Source organism: Lathamus discolor, unplaced genomic scaffold (genome assembly GCF_037157495.1).
Source record: "Lathamus discolor isolate bLatDis1 unplaced genomic scaffold, bLatDis1.hap1 Scaffold_254, whole genome shotgun sequence".
Classification (NCBI taxonomy): Eukaryota; Metazoa; Chordata; class Aves; order Psittaciformes; family Psittacidae; genus Lathamus; species Lathamus discolor.
The window spans coordinates 2,336-7,453 of NW_027069283.1; the positions used below are offsets into that span (position 1 = coordinate 2,336).

General features: G+C 53.0%; 1 long non-coding RNA gene across 1 annotated transcript; it reads left to right on the forward strand.

Moving 5' to 3' along the window:
* The first annotated feature begins 293 nt into the window (after positions 1–293).
* On the forward strand, positions 294–2,390 carry LOC136006505 (uncharacterized). The gene is made up of 2 exons (XR_010609167.1): positions 294–534; positions 2,082–2,390. It is a non-coding gene; the product is annotated as an uncharacterized LOC136006505 (long non-coding RNA).
* Positions 2,391–5,118: the final 2,728 nt, after the last annotated feature.

A 5,118-nucleotide genomic window follows, 5' to 3' on the forward strand; every position in this document is an offset into this window, starting at 1 on the left:
GTGTTTTTAGACCCAAAATGGGGCCTCTTAGACCCAAAATGAGCCCTTTTGGACCCAAAATTGGCCCTTTTGGACCCAAAACGAACGTTTTAAACCCAAAATGAGCCTTTTTAGACCTGAAATGGGGCTTTTTGGACCCAAAATGGGCACTTTTAGACCCGAAATTGGTCCTTTTGGACCCAAAATGCGCCCCTTTCGACCCAAAATGAGCGTTTTTAGACCCAAAATGGGGCGTTTTGCACCCAGAATGAAGTGGCGTTTTAAGGTGGAATTGGGGGGGTTTGAAGCCATTTTTGGGGGGTTTGAAGCCATTTTGGGGGGTTTGAAGCCATTTTGGGGGGTTTGAAGCCATTTTTGGGGGTTCGAAGCCGTTTGGGGGGCACTGGGCCCCCTGGGCTGGTTTAAGGTGGCCCGGGCCGCTCCCGCAGGGGCACTGGCTGCACCTCGCCTGTCACCGCACCGGGAGCCGCGTCCTCGAGGCCGCCTGGGCCTCGGCCTCCGGCCCGACGCGAGCGGCCATCGCCAGCGAGCTGGGTGAGCGCTCGTAGGGGGGGAATGGGGGGGTTAAGGTGGAATGGGGGGCTCTTAAGGTGGAATTGGGGGGGTTTAAGGTGGAATTTGGGGGTTTTAAGGTGGAATTTATGGGTTTTAAGGTGGAATTTGGAGGGGTTAAGGTGGAATTTGGGGGGATTAAGGTGGAATTTGGGGGTTTAAGGTGGAATTTGGGGGTTTAAGGTGGAATTCGGGGGGGTTAAGGTGGAATTGGGGGCTTTTAAGGTGGAATTTGGGGTTTTAAGGTGGAATTCAGTTTTTTTAAGGTGGAATTTGGGGGGTTTAAGGTGGAATTTGGGGGTTTTAAGGTGGAATTTGGGGGTTTAAAGGTGGAATTGGGGGCTTTTAAGGTGGAATTCAGTTTTTTTAAGGTGGAATTTGGGGGGTTTAAGGTGGAATTTGGGGGTTTTAAGGTGGAATTGGGGGCTTTTAAGGTGGAATTCAGTTTTTTTAAGGTGGAATTTATGGATTTTAAGGTGGAATTTGAGGGGTTTAAGGTGGAATTTGGGGGTTTTAAGGGGGAATTTGGGGGTTTAAAGGTGGAATTGGGGGGTTTAAGGTGGAATTGGGGGGGGTTAAGGTGGAATTCGGGGGGTTAAGGTGGAATTTGGGGGGTTTAAGGTGGAATTGGGTTTTTTAAGGTGGAATTTGGGGGTTTAAAGGTGGAATTTGGGGGGTTTAAGGTGGAATTCAGGTTTTTTTTAAGGTGGAATTTATGGGTTTTAAGGTGGAATTTGAGGGTTTAAGGTGGAATCCGGGGGGTTTAGTGTGGAATTTGTGTTGTTTAAGGTGGAATTTGGGGGTTTAAGGTGGAATTAGGGGGGGTTAAGGTGGAAGTAGGGGGGTTCAGGGTGGAATTTGGGTTTTCTAAGGTGGAAGTTGGGGGAATTAAGGTAGAATTCGGGAGTTTTAAGGTCGAATTTGGGGGTTTAAGGTGAATTTTGGGGAGATTAAGGTGGAATTCGGCGGTTTAAGGTGGAATTTGGGGGTTTAAGGTGGAATTTGGGGGTTTAAGGTGGAATTTGGGGTTTAAGGTGGAATTTGGGGTTTTTAAGGTGGAATTTGGGGGGGTTAAGGTGGAATTTGGGGGGGTTAAGGGTGGAATTTGGGTTTTTAAGGTGGAATTCGGGGTTTTTAAGGTGGAATTTGGGGTTTTTAAGGTGGAATTTGGGGGGCTTAAGGTGGAATTCGGGGAGTTTAAGGTGGAATTTGGGGGGTTTCAGGTCGAATTTGTGGGGCTTAAGGTGGAATTTGGGGGTTTTAAGGTGGAATTCGGGGGGGTTAAGGTGGAATTTGGGGGGTTTAAGGTGGAATTTGAGGTTTTTAAGGTGGAAGTTGGGGTAATTAATGTGGAATTTGGGAGTTTTAAGGTGGAATTCGGGGGGTTTAATGGGGAACTGGGGCTTTTAAGGTGGAATTGCGGTGTTTCAAGGTGTATTTCGGGTGGGTTTGGGCCGGTTTTGGGTCCATTTTGGGCCGGATCCGGTGCTTTTTGCCTGCCTCCCCTCCCTGAGTCCTCCCACCCGCAGCCGCCCACCAGGGGGCGCTCCAGCGCGACCCCTACGGCCGCCGCGTCGCTCGCGCCATCGACCTGGAGCAGTTCCTGCGCCGGCGGCCATCTTGGAGGACCGAGCCCCGCCACCCAGCACCATAGAGACCCAACAGAGGGGCGAAGGACGCTCTGGCCCCACTCGTCTGCTCTGGAGGACTGAGGCCTCTATGGGGAGCACCATAGAGGTGGAGCAGGGAGGAGACGCTCTGGCCCGGCCCGGCTACGTCTTGTCTGCTCCCCATTGACTTCTATGGGGGTCGCAATAGAAAATGGCTTGGGACCCAGACGTGACACCCCCAGCCCCATAAGTGCCCCTTTGGGACCCATAAGCGCTCCTTTGGGACCCATAGGCGCCACTTTGGGACCCAGAAATACCCCTTTGGACCCATAAGTGCCACTCCAGCCCCATAAGCGCCCTTTTGGACCCATAAGTGCCCCTTTGGGACCCATAAGTGCCCCTTTGGGACCCAGAAATACCCCTTTGGACCCATAAGTGCCTCTCCAGTCCCATAAGTGCCCCTTTTCTACCCATAAGTGCCCCTTTGGGACCCATAAGCACCCCTTTGGACTCATAAGTGCCCCTGCAGCCCCATAAGCACCCTTTTGGACCCATAAGTGCCCCTTTGGGACCCCTAAGTGCTTCTCTAGTCCCATAAGTGCCCCTTTTTGACCCATAAGTGCCCCTTTGGGACCCAGAAATACCCCTTTGGACCCATAAGTGCCCCTGCAGCCCCATAAGCACCCTTTTGGACCCATAAGTGCCCCTTTGGGACCCATAAGCGCACCTTTTAGACCCGTAAGAGTCCCTCCAGCCCCATAAGTGCCCCTTTGGACCCATAAGTGCCGCTTTGGGACCCCTATGTGCCTCTCCAGCCCCGTAAGTGCCCCTTAGGACCCATAAGTGCCTCTCCAGTCCCATAAGTGCCCCTTTGGGACACGTAAGCGCCCCTTTGGACCCATAAGCGCCCCTTTGGGACCCATAACTGCCTCTTAAGGACACGTAAGTGCCCCTTTTGGACCCATAAGTGCCGCTTTGGGAACCCTAAGTGCCTCTCCAGACCCATAAGTGCCCCTTAGGACCCATAAGCGCTCCTTTGGGACCCATAAGCGCACCTTTTAGACCCATAACAGTCCCTCCAGCCCCATAAGTGCCCCTTTGGACCCATAAGTGCCGCTTTGGGACCCCTAAGTGCCTCTCCAGCCCCGTAAGTGCCCCTTAGGACCCATAAGTGCCTCTCCAGTCCATAAGTGCCCCTTTTCGACCCATAAGTGCCCCTTTGGGACCCAGAAATACCCCTTTGGACCCATAAGTGCCCCTGCAGCCCCATAAGCACCCTTTTGGACCCATAAGTGCCACTTTGGGACCCATAAGCACCCCTCCAGCCCCATAAGTGCCCCTTTGGACCCATAAGTGCCCCTTTGGGACCCATAAGCGCCCTTTTGGACCCATAAGTGCCCCATTGAGACCCATAAGAGCCCCTCCAGCCCCAAAAGTGCCCCATAGAACCCGTTTGGGCTTCCATTACCCAATTACGCATGCGCCGCAGCCACTGAGGGCGGAAGTGCGTCATGACGCACGCAGTGCGCCCTCACTGAGGGCGGAAGTGGCTCCGCGCATGCGCTGTGTGCTCCCGGTCGGTGGAGGGGCGCTGTTGCGCATGCGCAGTCTCCGCCGCTCCCCCCCCCCCCCCCATTTACCTCAGCGCTTAAAGGGACCGGACGCGGCTCCAAGCGGCGCTTTAATGGGCAAAAGGGAGGTAAAAGGGGGGATAAAGGGCCCCAAAAGGGGGATTTAGGGGTGTAAATGGGGATAAAAGGGGCATTTGGGGCATTAAAGGGGTCAAAGGGGGGGATTTGGGGCGTTAAAGGGGTCTAAGGGGGGGATTTGGGGCGTTAAAGGGGTCTAAGGGGGGGATTTGGGGCGTTAAAGGGGTCTAAGGGGGGGATTTGGGGCGTTAAAGTGGTTTAAGGGGGTTTAAAGGCAACTAAGGGGGATATTTGCGGTCTTAAAGGGGTCTAAGGGGGCGATTTGGGTGTTTAAAGGGGTCTAAGGGGGGTTTCTGGTGTCTTAGAGTGGTCTAATGGGAGTGTTTGGGGGTATAAAGGGGTCTAAAGGGGGTATTTGGGGTCTAAGGGGGGTTTAAAGGGGTCTAAGGGGGGTATTTGGGGCATTAAAGGGGTCTAAGTGGGGGATTTGGGGTTCTAAGGGGGGCATTTGGGGTAGAAATGGGTCTAAAGTGGGTATTTGGGGTCTTAAAGCGGGCTAAGGGGGGTTTAAAGGGGGCTAAGAGGGGGTGTTTGGGGTCTTAAAGGGGTCTAAGTGGGGTATTTGGGGTCATAACGGGGTATAAGCTGGGGATTTGTGGCATTAAAGGGGTCTAAGGGGGCATTAAGGGGTCTAAGGGGGGTATTTGGGGTCTTAAAGGGGTCTAAGGGGGAGATTTGGGTGTTTAAAGGGGTCTAAGGGGGGGATTTGGGGACTAAGGGGGTATATGCGGCATTAAAGGGGTATAAGGGGGCATTAAAGGGGTCTAAGGGGGGTTTAAAGGGGTCTAAGGGGGGTATTTTGGGTCTTAAAGGGGTCTAAGGGGGAGATTTGGGCGTTTAAAGGGGTCTAAGGGGGGGATTTGGGGTCCTAAAGGGGTCTAAGGGGGAGATTTGGGTGTTTAAAGGGGTCTAAGGGGGGAATTTGGGGTCTAAGGGGGGTATTTGGGTGTTTAAAGGGGACTAACGGGGGCTTAAAGGGCTCTAAGAAGGGTATTTGGGGTCTTAAAGGGGTGTAAGTGGGGTTTAAAGGGGTCTAAGGGGGACATTTGGGGTCTTAAAGGGATCTAAGGGGGGTTTAAAAAGATCTAAGGGGGGGATTTGGGGTCTAAGGGGGGGATTTGTGGCATTAAAGGGGTCTAAGGGGGCATTAAAGGGGTCTAAGGGGGGTTCAAAGGGATCTAAGGGGGGTATTTGGGGTCTTAAAGGGGTTTAATGGGGAGATTTGGACATTTAAAGAGGTCTAATGG